Raw genomic sequence first — 16,956 nt, 5'->3', positions numbered from 1 at the left:
TTTTTCTAGTGGCAACCTTGGGTAAGTCAACTGATCTCTTCAACCCCAGTTTCTTCATCTATGAAATGTGAATAAAACATGCTCTCTACTTTAGAGTGACTTTGTAAACTGTAAAGCATGATAAAAATTGGACCTCTTATTACAACTGCCTCTAATGGTGGTGAAATGGGCTCACAAAATAACTCCCAGGGACAGGGAGTGATAGTACCAGGAAAAATGAACAGAAAGGGGGCAGCTGGGTAGATCAGTGGATTGAGAGCCAGGCCTAGAGATGGGAGGTCTGGGTTCAAATCTGGCCTCAGACACATCCCAGTTGTGTGACCCTGGGCAAGTCACTTAACCCCCATTGCCTAGCCCTTACCACTCTTCTGCCTTGGAGCCAATACACAGTGTTGACTCCAAGATGGAAGGTAAGGGTTTTTTAAAAAATGAACAGAAACACTATCCATATTCTGTAGAGACAATTTAATAGCCTTGGGGTGTGTGTGGGGAGGGAATGAAGAAGGGATCAATAATTCTTTCTCCCTCTGGGGATGGGGTCAAGGTTTCATTATGATTTCAGAAGTTCCCCAGTAGTTGTACAGAAACTAGTAAATTATATAGATGGTCTTTTGGAAAGAGACTTGGATTTTGAGCCAGTAAACATATATTCAATTTTTGGCTCTATCATTTATTAGCAATGTGACTATGGGTAAGTCTCTTAACTCTAGACCTCAGACATATTAAATACAAAATGAGAATAATAACGCTTGTCCTACTTAATGGATTAAGGTTGACCTGAAGGAAAATTCCTAGTTCCAAAGTGGAGTTCAGCATTTGGCTCTGTTCTGTGCAAAATCTTTTTCAATGACTTTGATAACAGCACAGATGTGATGATTTTCAAATTAGCTGATGGCACTAAGCTGGCAGGGACTAAAGGAATTTGGGGAGAAAATTTAGCAAGGTATTATTTATCAGGGACAAATGGGAAAGTCTCACACTGGGATTCAGAAAACCAATTTGACAAGTATAGGATGGGAGAGGTATAATTAGACAACAATATAAGTAAAAAATTTTATCTTGGGGGGGTTTGGAGAGTGCAAGACTAATAGGCATTCTAGGCTACCCAGTGGCCTTCCCAGCTCCATTCCCACTATACCCTTCTTTGGTACTTGTCTTCTAAAGTAATTTCCTTGCAGAGATCAAGCAGGAGCTCAGATTTCATAATTAAGAATTTTACCTTAAAATTTTCAGTACCTCTACCTCCATATTAGTATAGGCTACATTGGAGAGGCTGGGGAAAGGTGGGCTATTAACATTCTAACCCTTAAATTATCAATTAATTAATTAATAATCTGGAAGAGTTAGTAACATCCTAACTCTGTGCATAGTCTCTATTCTTACGAATGAAATGGTAAAGAAAATGTTTGCAATTCCACAAAAGAATGTAGGTGTGTGCCCTTTTATCTGTCCCACAAAATGGTTAGAAGTGTAAGGGAAAAAAGTTCTCTTAGAGCATATCTATGTCTATTTTTTTCTTCTCAGACATCCCACATTCTTAGCAATAGCAGTCAGAAGTATTATAGAGAAGAGGGGAAAAAAAAGGCCAATACAATCTTAGGCAGAAGGAGTAGTAGTTTACTATCAAAATGACAAAATTAGCAGTTCTACTATATCCTGTTCCAGTAAGACATTTGGGGTAATGCACTAAATTTTATGAGGACCATTTATAATCTGAATTATATCCACATTTGGGCAACCAAGGTAGTCAAAAAAGGGAAAACCGTGGTCAATGAGAGTTGATTTAAAGATACAACTTTTTTTTAAGTTTGTTTTAGAAGGCAACAAAGGTGGACTTTGGAGTTAGGGCAAAATAAGAAGTCCAGCAAGGCAATAAAGTTTGAAGTGACAGACTCCTCAACTAGTGCTCCAAATTAATTATACATATATATATATATATATATATATATATATATATATATATATATATATATATATAATTTTACTGGATTTTATTAGTTTTGTTTAACTTAATTTTCTATTTTTACTTCAATTATTCTGCATTTTATGATTTGATTTAACCTTGTTGATTTTTAAATTGCTTGCATCTTTACTCTTGGCAAGTAAGTCCAGGGCACTGGCTTGTGGGATGCTAAGCAAGGGAACAGGGTCTCCCAGGACTAGGGGCAATGGTGGGGAGAAAAGCCCATATTAGGCATGCCAGGGTGGCAGGCGAGCAGTGGCCTCACAGCTGCCCCTTGTGTCTTGGGGCCTCAGAAAAGAGGAGAGAGAAATAGAAATTACTTTCCAGGTTGCCATATTGAGCTTGCTATTCTCTCACTGCCATTAGGGCCCCCTAGTCATGCTCATTGGAAAGTCCAACAAACAACAAAACCAGGAAGAGAAGAGAGGCAAATCTGCCCTTCCCTCAGTTTATCAAACTTTTTCTCCTCCTAGTAATTCTCAGAAGCCAACTGTGGCTTCCTACTTTGCCTAGGCCTCCCAGAGGAGCACTCCAGGGCCAGTGCAAGGGACATCTGACCTGACCCCTGCCTCCTAATTTCTTAATTCTATGGCTGTCTTTTCCCTGCTGCCATTCTAGCCTCATTACCTGATCCACTCCATGATTTCCTTCACACAATAGGAGTTCATAATCAAAACCACTTAATCCAAAATAATTTTAAAAAAGAAGAAGTTGGGGCCACATTAGAAAAGAGTGAACTGAAGGTGTGTGTGTGTGTATATATATATGTATATGTATATATATATATATATAACAGCTGCTTGGGGATGGGGATTTCTCTATTCTTCATAAAGGGACATTAATATCACCCTTCTGAAGGGCACTGAATTTTGCTAATTTTCTATAGGAATTTGCCAATAAAAAATTACGAATACTAAATAATGAAGGCTGGAGAATACAAGATTTTATCCTATACAACAAGGTTTCTTTCATGTTTATCAAGAGAGACGTTCCATGTAAAAGTCTCTCCACAGTGTTTACATTCATAAGGTTTCTCTCCTATGTGGACTGTCCGATGTGCAGGAAGACTGACTTTGTGTGAAAAATCTCTCCACATTCATAAGGTTTCTCCCCAGAAAGGATTCTCTGATGTGCATAGTGTTTAGATTTATAAGATTTCTCTCAAGAGTGGATTCTCTGATGTATTACAAAAGTATCCCTCCATGTAAAAGCCTTTCCACACTGTTTACATTCAAAAGGTTTCTCTCCACTGTGGATTCTCTGATGTGCAACAAGATGGCACTTCATTGTAAAAGCCTTTCCACACTTTTTACATTCAAAAGGTTTCTCTACAGTGTGGATTCTCTAATGTGCATCAAGAGTGGACCTCTGTGTGAAAGCTTTTCTATACTCTTTACATTTATAAGGTTTCTCTCCAGTGTGAATTCTCTTATGTACAGAAAGAGATCCTCTCTCTGTAAAAGTCTTTCCATACTCTTTACATTCATAAGGTTTCTCTTTAGTATGGATTCTCTGATGTGCAGCAAGCTCAGAATTCTAACAGGAGGGTCTCCCACCTTTGCCACTCACAGAATCCACCTCTACACTTTTACTTTTTGAATATCTAATGAGGTCTGAAACTCAAGCCAAAGGCCTTTCCTCCTATGTTACCTTGATACATGGGCATTTCAGGAGGCTTCTCATGTGACTGAACAAGTCTTACTTCTTCAGGAAAGCATTTCCTATATTCACTATCCGGCCAACAGTTATTTCCTGAGGTAATTTCATAGACGGAATTAGGCCTGAATACTGGCCGAATTTCTCTGCAGATTCATCAAATTCATAGTCATGCTTTGGATTTTTATTGGCTTTGATAGTAGAGTCACAGATTTCTCTCAAAAGGAACTCATAGAGACCCTCATTCATGCATCTTTGGGAGCCAGATCCTTCCACAAAAAGGATCAGCTTTGTAGACATCTCCTTCATTTCAAAATCTACCCCAGGACAGGAGTTCCTTGGGTCTTTTTCCTCTAGCAGACACAGTGCTTTCCCTTGCTGAGAACAGGAGATAACATTTTCTCTGGGAACTGGAAGGCCTGCTAGGAAGTGTGGTCCTTTTGCTACAGTCCAATTGTTCCCAATGTCCAGCGCAAGTCGCCAGAGTAAGGAGAAGCCTTGGGAGATCATGGAGGCAGTGGAAGATTATGCCACAGAGAGAAGGTTCTGCACATTCTCCAGCATGACCTCCAGGTACAGCTCTTTCTGAGAATGGTCCAACAGGTATCACTCTTCTTGGGTGAAGTCCACAGCCACATCCTTGAATGTTATTGACCCCTGGGAGGGGGGCCTCAGGATCCCGGGGGCCATCCCTCTGGTTGTAAGCTCTCTGCTGGGGCCACCCTGGGGTCCTTCAGGGGGTGGCAGTCTGAGGCAGGGATACTTCCTCTTTATAGCCTGCAGGTCAGCTCTTGTTTGCGCATGTGCACATGCTTTGGCCCAAATTCCAGTGCTCACTAAGGGGTAACAGCTCCACTTGGGTCTTCCCCCTCCCCAGGAATTTGGGAGGAGAAAGTCTCAACTGTCAGAGCACGCAGCCCAGGGTGACTGCTGTCCCCCTCCCCCACTCCTTCACCCTGTCTGTTTACTCCCTCCTCTCCCACACTCAACAAGCAGGGTACAAGGAATACAATGGCATGACTTCTTGTCCTTCATTTTTGAGGAAGACCAATGACATTATGGGTTAGTGTCTTAACTTGCACGTGAATTGGATTTAAGTGAAGCACAGTTGCAAGTAGTTGTCAGCCTCACTCTCTCATCCATTCATCAAAGTCCAGTGGCAAGACAAAAGTCAAGACAACTGATAATGGCCAAGGATGTAGTTGACAACCTTCACATCTTCAATGTCTTACAAAGATATTTGCATTCCAAAGTGTCTACTTTAGCTGCCTTCATGACTGCTGGAACAAACGGTTCTCATTTACCCGTTCCACCTGGGAAAGTCTTCACAAGGGCTAGTTTACAGAATGAAGTGAAACTCAAATGAACTTTGTAAGCCTTAAAACACTTTATAAATTTTAATAATAATAATAATTGTGATTATCATGATAACTAATAGCCTCCAGTACCATGATTATTTCATTCTTCAAGTCTTCAACTCTGTAGCTATTAAATGTTTAAGTACAAATTTGAACTCAGATCTTTCTGTCTCTAGACTCAAAAACTCTAACACTTTGCCACTTAACTATCTCTATTAAAGGAAATAAATTTCTCCTTGTGAGGATTTAAGACCTCAGAGAAATATTCTAGTGTCCAGAAATTATTATGATGATGACAATGATGACAGAACCTCAGAAGCCATCTAACCAACTTCTTTATTTTACTGATGATAAAATTGAGGCTTAGGGAGGTTTGGTGAGTTGCATAAGGTCACAAAATTAATTAGTGTCAGCAGTGGTCTTAGGCCATCTGTTTTAGAGTTGACATTCTTTACACACTGTACACTATACTACCTTTCATGTGTTAAAGGGATTTTCTTAATCTCTCCCTTTGTCTCCTAAGAGGCTAAAGAGCAGGATTTCTAAGTAGATCAAAACTGACAGGAGTGAATGAGCCAAAGCTGAAGATTCCATTACCAGGGAGACTAGGACCTGAGGGGAGGAAGTGGCTGGCCTTTGGACAGGAAGTTAGGGGGAACAGTTGGTCACCCAAATTTAGATAGAGATAAATAAATACTCCCTTGCCAAAAAGGGGAAAGAAGTCTGATATCTATTAACAGATAGCATAATAGGTCAAAATGTAGATAAAATGAGTAATTAAAGCTTTAAACTGCATTAATGTTTCTGGGACACTATAAAATAAAAAGACACCATTCAGACAACAACACTAAAAGTTGATGAAGGATTGATGTCATTGGAGTTAATGGAGATAACTAGATAGTGGCTTACCAAAAGATGGAGTATATAACAAAATCAAGATACAAGAATGCAAGCAAAATATCCTATGTGGCCAACATGCAAATACTATAGATAAAAGAATATTTTAATAAATGCATTATTCTAATTGAATTTTATCAAAATGGATGGGTTTACAAAAATGGTATAGGATAGAGTCATTGCTACTAAAAAAAAGAAAATTTTTCCTTCTTAATAAGCCTGATGAAGAACAAGTAAAGACTGTGGGGAAACAATAAAAAATGGGTAGCATGTTACTAAAAAAAAAACACTAAAAAAATCAGTTCAACCAATTTCCTAGAAATACATGATTAATTAACCAGGATTAAATGCAAGATGTTTACTATTCTTTAATTAATCTAACAGAAGACAAATCTCTACATTATGAATACAAACCTTAAAAATGTCCCTGAAAATTCAACAAATAAACTATATTGAAAACAGCATTATGACAATTAACATTACAGTCCATTAGCATCTGATCCTAACATTGATTCAAAAAGTTAAGAATATTTTAATAGTTATTTTCATATTCAATATTCATAAATTCTAAACTACATGGAATAGAAAGCTCTCAAAACAAAAAGTTACTTATCAGAAGAAATCAAAACTAAAACCTCCCGGCCCACGAGAAGTTTTAAGGAAGGAAAATAGAAACAGGATAGAAGTTTTGGATCTCGCGAAGGGCGGCGTGAATGAGCCGGCTTTAGAGCTGTAAATAACTGAGTCAGTAATCAATTATTGATATTCGGGAGCCACAGCCTGCTCCGACCACTGGGCATTACTATCCAGGCTATTCCACCCAATGATCTCAATTTAACACTGCACTGGTCAGAGGATAATGCTAGCTCAGTAGGAAAGGAGATTAGAAACTAAAGGAGGTAGATAATGCTAGGTATTAGCATTGGAAAAGAGAGAGAGACAGGAAGGCCAGACCGAAGGGCCAGGCTTCAGGGTGAAAGATAGAGAGGAGAGAGAAAGGGGAGGAGTTGCTCCTTTGCAAACCTGTCCATGTCCTCCAAGTGGTCGAGCTGGGTCAAGCTGGCTGTGTCCCGTTTCTTTTATTCTCTTTGATATACAAATGAGCTCAATACATATTGATCAGTTACATGATGCCTCAATACATATGGATGAGTTACCTAGTGTATTGCCATTGGATAATTACAACTTATGACAAGGTGAAGGTGGGGTTATTATCCTCAGGTGAGTGAGACAGGAGGAAGCAAGGTTTCGTGCCTAACCTCAGCTACGCTGGGAATAGAGCCCATTGCCACGCCCAGGGTAACCATGTGCTCACTCACAATCCTTGTCTCTCCATAATACCTATGGGCTGGAGTGCTACAAAAACCTTGTGAAAAAAAAGAAAAAAGGAAATATCATCCCTTTGAATGTAACTACACAAGTAATTCTAAAGATAATTTCAGCAAGTCTGAAGAAGGGGAGCTTACATCCCAATATTTTCATTCAATTAAGAAATCAAGTTTTTTATTCATCTGCATAAGCCAAACACTAAAAATAAAAGAACAGGAAAATCATGGTTTGTCACAGAACCATTTCTATCTTAACTCCATTGAATAAAAGGATGAGAAAAAAATGAATAATAAAAAAATTTCTCCATAGGTAACATCCACATAAATTCAACCACAAATATGTTAGCAAAGTTAGTCAAACAAATAGTCTTGTAATGTGGATTTGTTTACAGAAATAAGGGAGTTTTCAATTATCACAATTTAGGATAAAGTCCTTGCTATCAGAAATTACAGTAAGGTTATCCTTAAGAAACACAGTCTTTTGAATGATGCAGATCAAACAGCATAATGGTTAAAACTGCAACATAGCATTGAAGGCTGAAAAAAATTAGCATCTAGAAAATGCCTAATGATATACAACTTAATTACTTGAATTATATATCAAAAATCTATCTTTCATAAATTAACATGATAAAACCACCTCCTAAAAATATTGGCCTCAGCAAATTAAGAATTATACAATATTGAGACAATCAAAAAACCCATATGAAAAACTCTTGCCTACTATTGCCTGAATATGATATCAACTCATAAAAAATTAAAGTTTTTAACAGCTATTGACATAACAGATATTCACAATCTGTAATCTATGTGTAGAATGATAAGTCTTCAAAATATAAAAAACTTAGCAAAAGAAAATCAAAGTCACATGAGAACAAGATGAGGTAGATACCATCTTCATCATCCTGTCTATACTAAGTTGTCCCAAAAGTACTTTTAGTAAGCCTGGAGAAGTAAAGTGCACATTGCAATATTTATTGAATTACAAAGAGAAATCATCATAGTCACCTGAGCAATGGTATGATGAATATTATATATAAAAAATAATAGAATAACAAAATGTCTCAAGATTCCATTGATAAATATGAAAATGAGATGATAATAAGAATAATCATAATTTATTGAGTTTCATACCAAGAATTTCCTATGCCATGAGATCATAGATTCAATGCAAATGAATAATAAAAATTTAAAACAACAGTATTAACTACCATCCATATTAACTTGCAGAGTACTAAGTACTTGCCTCATAAGGAAAAGGAAACATGCTCAGATTTGCCCTTTCTGATAGGTCATGCAACACATGCACAAATACTTCATGCCTGGTTTCCATCTAATGAATGAAGACTTGGTGATTCTAATTTCAGCCATGATAGCACAGGATAAGTATTATAGGATGGTGAAAAGTCTTCAAATTAGCTTTAGAGCCAAAAGGACCGATGATTTAAGATAGGCTGTTTGAAATTCCGGGTGCATAGAAAAGGTTCAAGCAGATATCTCTAAGTGTTCTAAGCAGATATCTCCTAAATTCCAATTTAGGAGAATTGTTTTGTTTGGGAGAGGAAATAAGCTAGCTATTCCCCATAATATGAACAATGATGCTATATTGTGAATGTGTGTAGGGGTTGGGAGTTGTGATCATATATGAATGTATATACTGAGAGAGGAGGGTCCAATCGACCAGTGAGACCAAGTGATCTATCAAAGTCACCAAAGGTCCAAATAGCAACCAAATTCATTAGCAAAAGCAGCCAAGTCCAGTAAGGAGCCAGCACAGTAGTCAATTGGCATGCTTGACCCAGCCCAGAAGTGAACTGGCTTGTCAATTGAAACTTGAAACCCTATAAGGATTCCTTCCAGTGGAGCATGAGGTCAGTCATCCACTGCCCATGCCTCACCTCCAAGTTAATGTGTTGATAGAAGAAAAGGAATCCAAGAGCAAAGAGTAACAAGATATTATTAAGCTCCACATGACATCTACATACATGTATTTTACACACACACATATTAGAAGGGAAAGTAAACTACAGGTTGGGAAATTATTTGTATTATCTATCTTTACTATACCTTTTTAGCTAATATCACTTTTATAAAAGCTTATTAATGTCAATAGGTTGTTGGAAACTGCGAATCACAGCAGATGATAGTTTATGAGTGACTATGCTAGAGAGAAACTAATAAAACCTTTAAGGTTAGGCCTAGACCTCTTAGGGAAAAAGTGATAATCCTCTGGATACTCAATATACTAGTGAAAGTGGGAATTGGATCAGCAGTCCCAGAAGTGGTGCTAAAAAACCATTTCCATTTTATAGAGGGGTAAACTGAGGCTAGTAAAGGGGACTTAGTTTGTCCAAGGTCACTCAGCTAATAAGTGGCAGCAGTTACATATCTTCTGACACCAGTTCCAAGATTTCTTTTTTTTAACTAAACGTCCCTTGAGAGTCTAAAAACATTTTTTTTTCATAGCTAATAGTTTTCAGCTCCATTAGCTTTGGAGCAGCCTGGGGGCCCACCAACTTGCTAGACAAGGAAGAAGTAGGATGGTCTGGAAAATCAAAACACACAATAGATTTTTTTTTTTGCTTTTGTATGCTTTTCAGTCTGCAAATTGGCATAGAAATTATTATTCTCTGGTCTCACACAGTTTTACTTGTAACTACCAGAACCAACTTACAATAGTGTAACTTGCAAGGTTCCCTTTTCCCATCACCTTCTATGATCTATGACCTACATATCCACCATTTAAAAATGCAAGAGTCACATCACACTTTAGTCAGATAGTTGTCAGCTAATTCTTAGTCTGATTTGAGAGGCAATGCTTTAGTTAATACCTAAAATCCTTAGTTATGATCCCAGAGCTTTAAGCTAATAGTTTACTTCAGTATAAGCTTTAGAAAGTATCCATAGACAGTCAGCTGAGAGGAAGTTCCTGAAGGACAATATGCTAATCTAGGAAGATGAGAATATATTCTGTATTAAAAGACCTACATCCTCCCAGTTGTTGCTATCATTTATCTGTAAGTCACCCTTCTTTCCTCCATCAGTTTAGGGTCTCCATGAGTTTAGTATCTGACTTCTAAACTCTTCCCACACCTGCCCACATCCTTAGTGAATTTATATCCATGACCTTGAATATATGCTAGTCATCCACTTCAACAGTCTTCTTAATTCTCGTGTCATTCATCTCCACTTGACTTCTTTCTACCCATAAGGGTTGTCTATGCCTAAAATCTTATCATCGCCAAAAATGGCTCTGTGTCTGAGATCTAAAATTCTGAAAGCATTCTTTCTGTTATAATTCCTGTCATTCCACCTCTTCTGTCTGAACTTGCCTTTCAATTTATTCTGAACTTTTCTTTCCTCAATCCTTCCCTGTTTCCTAGTTCACTACCCCCTTTTTGTCATCATTCTCTTCTATCCAGTCTTGACATAATCAGTTCAAGAAGTCCCAGTCTTCCACACTTGTGCCCCAAATTTCTCATTTTTATGTATTTCTCGTCTTCTTAATCCTAAATCCTAGGTCCCAGACATCATTTGCCTTCCATTGACTACTCCTATTCCATTGACTACTTACTGAAGGATCCACTACAAATCCTTTCTAACAACATGAAGGACTTCATAGCTATAGGCAATCCTTTTATTTAGCTCTGATTGACTCACTATCATTCCCTACAGTTAGGTGCCAAGATATATCCTGCTTTATCAAATCTATCTTTGCTGCTCTCTCCTTCAACAAATGACTTTGCCTCCTACTTATGGAGAACATCGAGGTTATTAGTTCTAAACTCCCTTTCCTTCCCTCTTCTAAACCTCAAAACCTCTATCAATCTCTTCACCTAGTCTTTCTTTTTGCTTTAGATTCAGGGGATAAAGTCATTTTTCTTCCCCAGCTAGACTCTATCTTTCCACCAGTACCTTTGATTCCATCATCTTCCATTCCCCACCTTTTAGCAGCTTACCCAACTGACCAATCATATTCATTCTAATACTGATCATCTTTATATTCACAATCACTTCATGTCTAAAATTTTCTCCCTCCTTACCTATTCATGGAATTTCTCACTTTTTTCAAGAGTGGTTTAAATGCTGCCTTCAACAAGAAGTCTTTCCCAATTGCCCCATTAGCTAGTGTCTTTCTAGATTATGCTGTATATGTTTTGTATTTTTTCTGTGTATATATTTACCTATGCATAGGCCATTCCACTGAAAGAATATAAGTTCCTTGAAAGCAGAGACTATTAATTTTTGTTTTTGTATCTCCATTTCTTTGACTATGTAAAAAATAGACACGAATCCAGGACTTCAATCCCCAGAATGCCCTGTAATCTCACTGAATTCTCATGTAGGCCGAGATCAAGAAGGTATTTAAACCTGGTTGTGAATAGGCTTGGTCTCTTTTTGGACCTCCATTTGGAGCAGAGGCGTCTCTTCCAAGATGTGAGATTATCTTATCTAGGCCTCTCTGGCCTAGGCACGTGTTTTCTTATCCTGTATTTTCTTTAATCCTTAATCTTTAATAAACCTCATAAAAATATAATACTCCTTACAGAGAGAAACTAATTTCTACCTGCCTCAGTTCCCTCCTAAATTTTAACTGTTACAACTAGTGCTTGGTATATAATAAGCACTTAATTATTATTTGTTGATATATTTTTATATTCTCTCTATTGAAGCCCAAGACCCTGAACTCAAGAGCCTTGAGAATGGTAGTGTCCTCTAAGACAATGAGTTTGCTCTCAATCTAGCCCCTGAAGTTCTCATCTGAGGCATTATGGAGAAGGGACCATCTTCCTCATCAACACCAGCTACAGTCACTGACTAACTTCCACCACCAGATAAATAGGCACAAAAGCCATAGTAATGGCAGGAACCCCAATCCTGCTTTCAGTTCAGTGCTCACAACCATCATCTAGGAAAATGACTCCATTGAAAAAGGAGCCTGCTATCCTTACCATTTTCCTACCAACTGCCACTAACACAGAAGGCAAGCCAACTCATCTGAAACAGCAATGCACCACTAGGAGAAGAAAAGAGACAGCACATACCAGGCAAGTCAAGCCACCACCACTGCCTTGACCACCAACTCTCCTCAGACCCTAAGAGAGATAGCCCATAATGCTGAACCCAAGAGTCCTTCCTCTAATCTATACTGTCTCTATGACTCAGGAAATGCTGCTTACTTTCTCAGTGTGCCAGACCATTCCCTAATACTAAATGACAGAATGAAGGACTTAAACTCATGTCTTCCTGATTCTACCATCAGTTTGCTACTCAATGCAGCATATGGTATCTTACCCTGTAAATTGTTCTGTATGCATACCTTCTTTTACAGCAAAATTTGGAGAACTACCCATCCTCTTATAATGTATCTTTTAAAGCCACCATAGTACTGAAATTGTTCTCTTAAAGGTCAACAATGGCCTCTTATAGTTCCTTCTGATAGCCTTTTTCTCAGTTCTTATCCTGCTTTATTTCTCTGTGATACTGATTATGGTTGACCATCCTGTTTGGATACTTTCATTTCCCTGGCTTCCATGTTCTCCTGTCTTCTGGTTCTTCTACCCTTGTGACTCTTCTTTCTCAGTATCATCCAGTGGCTCTTTATCTTTCTTCCTCTCCCTTTAGACTTGAGTAACCTCTTTCCCTGCACTCTTCATCATCTTTGATCAAGACTATTGCAATAGGATATTAGAAACTTTTTTCTACTTTCTGTCTACTTCTTTTTTTTAAACCCTTACCTTCCATCTTGGAATCCAAGGAAGAAGAGTGGTAAGTCTTAGGCAATGGGGGTTAAGTGACTTGCCCAGGGTCACACAGCTAGGAAGTGTCTAAGGCCAGATTTGAACCTAAGACCTCCTGTCTCTAGGCCTGGCTCTCAATCCACTGAGCTACCCAGCTGCCCCCTCTGTCTACTTCTTGCTCCATTCATCATCATAGGTTGCTAAAATAAGTTTCTTAAGATATAGGCTTGACTATGCTAAATTCTGCTAAAAAAATTTTCAGCAGCTTCCCATTGCTTCCAAGAGAAAATACAAATTCTTTTGCCTGATATATAAAGCCCTCCATAAGCCACTGAAAAGTTACTTGTGCTTTTTGTTTATGTTGTTGTTGTTTTTCTTTTTATTGATACCACCTATTTTAATATTGCTTATCTTTACCTCAGAACCCTTCCCCAACTCCTGCCAAGAAGCTGACCTTTATAACAAAGAACTTTTTAAAAAAGACTTTAAAGCTTCAGCAAATCCAATCAACCCCCTGAAAACATCTGACTTTCATGCAATGTTCCACACTCAAAGACCCCTCTCATTGCAAAGAACTGGGGAGAGATTGTTTTCTTCTGTGCAGCCAATCTTCATTATAATTTTGCAACATTTATTTTTCATTGTTTTGTGGTGTAGCTATAGTATTGTTCATTGATTTTGCTTACTTCACTTTGCATCAGCTGTTCATCTAAGTCTTTCCATGTTTCTCTGTATTCATCTTGTTTCCCATCACCTATAGCATAGTTATATTTTTTTATCCATGTGCCACAATTTGTTTAGCCCATCTCTGATCAATGAATATCTCCTTTATTTCTAGCACTTTGATACCACAAAAAGTGACACTATAAATATACAGTGACTATGGATATTTTCTCCTTGTTAGTGACCTTTTAGGTAAAATATGTGTTATCTCAGGGTCAAAGGAGAAGAGAAGACATAGTGACTTGTGTTAACATTTTAACCACTTTATTTGCATAGTTCAAACTTGTTTTCCAGAATAGTTGTACTAATTCACAACTCTACCAATAATATGACTTTTCCCCCACAATTCTTCCAATGTTGAGTACTCACCTCTTTTGTCACTTTTGCTCTTTTTCTGGGTAGAAGGGGAAACATTGGGATTGTTTGGGCTTGAATTTTACTTATTAATAGTGATTTAGAATACTTTGTTTATCATTTGTACTTCCTCTTTTGAGAACTGTTTTCTTTCTTTTTTTTTTTAAACCCTTACCTTCTGTCTTGGAGCCAATACACAGTATTGGCTCCAAGGCAGAAGAGTGGTAAGGGCTAGGCAATGGGGGTCAAGTGACTTGCCCAGGGTCACACAGCTAGGAAGTGGCTGAGGCCAGATTTGAACCTAGGACCTCCTATCTCTAGGACTGGCTCTCAATCCACTGAGCTACCCAGCTGCCCCCAAGAACTGTTTTCTTTCAATAGGGGTTTAGCCATTCCTTTTTCCCCATATGACTTCATGATTCCTCTTCACACATTTTTCTTTCTAGCCAAAATGAGCTATATGTAGTTTCCTGAACTCTTGACATGTTGTCTCCTACCTGCATGTGTTGGTGCATTTCCTTCCCCCCAACTTTATTATTTTTTGTCTCTCTTCTCTGTCTCCCTCTTACTTCCTTTCTTTCCCCCTCATAAACACATACAAATACACACACACACACACACACACACACACACACACATATATCATCCTGCTTCCGCAACATATTGTCTTGCACAGAGCAAGTACTCAATAAATATTTTGTTTAAATTAAATTAAAAAAAATTATCACACTTTTGATATTCTTTGTATGACAGTCCTGGAAAAAATGATTTAAGTATCCTAGTTTCATATGTCTCTCCATTAAAATTACTCTTATGAAAACACCCAGTAAGAAGTAAAAATCTCACTGGTCTCTTCCCTCCTGCTTCTCACAGCATGTACCCTTTATTGAAATTGAGGATGGGAAGTTAGAGTAACTACCTACTTTCATTAGCCTCCTACTCCTTATTCTCCATCAGTATCAGTCCCAATTCCACCATAAGGATTATCATTGTGTGCTAGGGTTTAAATGTATTAGTGCTATGCTTATCCTATGAATTCATGGAAGAGCAGCCACTATTTCTGAGAATTGCCCCACAGCCTCTAGTGTTAAGGTTGAATACCATGACCTACAAAGTACTTCTTCAGCTTTCTTAATATTAAAATCTTCAGCTCTGACTCATAGAATCTCTTTATTTTAAACATGTCTTCTCTCTGTGACTGAAACCCACATAATATGTCTTCCATGAAAAACAAGCAGTTTGGTAGAATTTTGTGGGCAGCATTCAATGGCTAAACAATGTTTCTCAAGATCTGTGAAACAAACTCTTCATATAATCCCAGGAACCTGCATGAGGCAATGTATGTTATGAATTCCCAACATCTCTACTGGAAAGCTTATTAACAACTTGGCTCTGAGATAAGTAACTGTATTGGCACAAGTGTCAATGTTTCTCCCAGTGACTTCCTGGCCCTTAACTTTGCCACTGATCTCTCTTAAGGTAGAAAAGATTAACTAAGATCTAGAGGATTCAGGATCTCCCAGGAAGCAAAAATAACTCAATGGCTACTGAACTGTCTTTGAGGTTGGAGGGTTAAAGAATTCTATAAAATCTCCTTGTTAGCCAGTTTTCTATGAATACTAGGAAATTCTCATAATTACCAAATAAAGTCTTATTCATAAGCCTGAACTCCCAAATAACGTGTATACAACTGCTTGAAATATAAGGAATACAAGGAAAATCTCTTGTGTATAGATAGAAGATTAAAATGGACATGACATGAACTATTTAAGGGAATTTTACCTTAACATGAATAGGAAAATTTTAACACAAAAAGCATCTTTCAATGGAAATAATACACACACACACACACACACACACACACACACACACACACACACACACACTACATTAAATTAGTACATCTTCCAATAGACTGAAATGGCAAAAAGGCCAGGAGGTTCTGAATCCCAAATTACAGTACTGAAAGGGAAAGGACTCAAAGATGAGCTCAGGGGTGGGTTGGGGGAAAGAAGGGTGAGGAGAGTGAAGGGAGAGTGAAGGAGTGGGAAGGATGGGACAGATGAGGAGATAGCTAAAAAGGCCCTGATGAAACCCTGCATCCTCCCTTGCAAAAGACTTTCTACAAAATAAATTTAACTCTCATGATTTCTGAGAACAGAGAAGAGGGACGAAGTGAGGCCAACAAGGAAGAGATATAGAAGATGAAATGAATCTTTTTGCAAGGAGAAGAATTAACAATAGAGACAATTCAAGAAGGTTGAAGGTCATTTAAGAAGAAGAAAAGGAACATCATATAATGATACACATCCAGTTTGGGCCAATCCCCTTGTTGGCAGAATTATTGAATCATAAAATTTCATATTTAAAACAACCCCCAGGAAACATTTAGTTGATCCCCTAAGTGAATTCCCTCAATTATATGCTTTTAAGCCCTTAAAGTGCCAAACATAAATGTACATTCCCCCAAAGGAAAAAAACATCTAAACATTTCATATGTTTTCATTGACCTTCTTAGTCTTTTTTATCTTAGAAGTTCTGTGAGGTAGACAGATTATTATCATCATTTTAAAAAATGAGTGCATTTTAAATTGTTTAAATTCATTATGAGTTTTAAGATATAGAATTCGCAAGCTAATCAACATGTCAGGAAGGAAATCTGCCCATTACCCCCAGAGTTGATGTGACCTCAGAAGCGAGCTAACCCATTCCATACTCAGTGTCAGATTCATCTCTACAGTTTCTCCATCAGATGGTTGCATAGTTTGGAATCAGACACCTCCAGATATAGACAACTCACTATTTCATAAGAAATCATAAGATCTTATAGAAATTTTAAAAGTATCCAGTTAACTGGGATGTAAAGCATTTTTGAAATACCTTATTTTTAAAATAGCCTCTGAAATCCAGACCTATCAAGGCAGCTCTTCATTTTC

This window comes from Monodelphis domestica, chromosome 1, assembly GCF_027887165.1.
Source record: "Monodelphis domestica isolate mMonDom1 chromosome 1, mMonDom1.pri, whole genome shotgun sequence".
NCBI lineage: Eukaryota > Metazoa > Chordata > Mammalia > Didelphimorphia > Didelphidae > Monodelphis > Monodelphis domestica.
The sequence above is the reverse complement of the archived record's forward strand: the minus strand, read 5'-3'. Positions refer to the sequence as shown.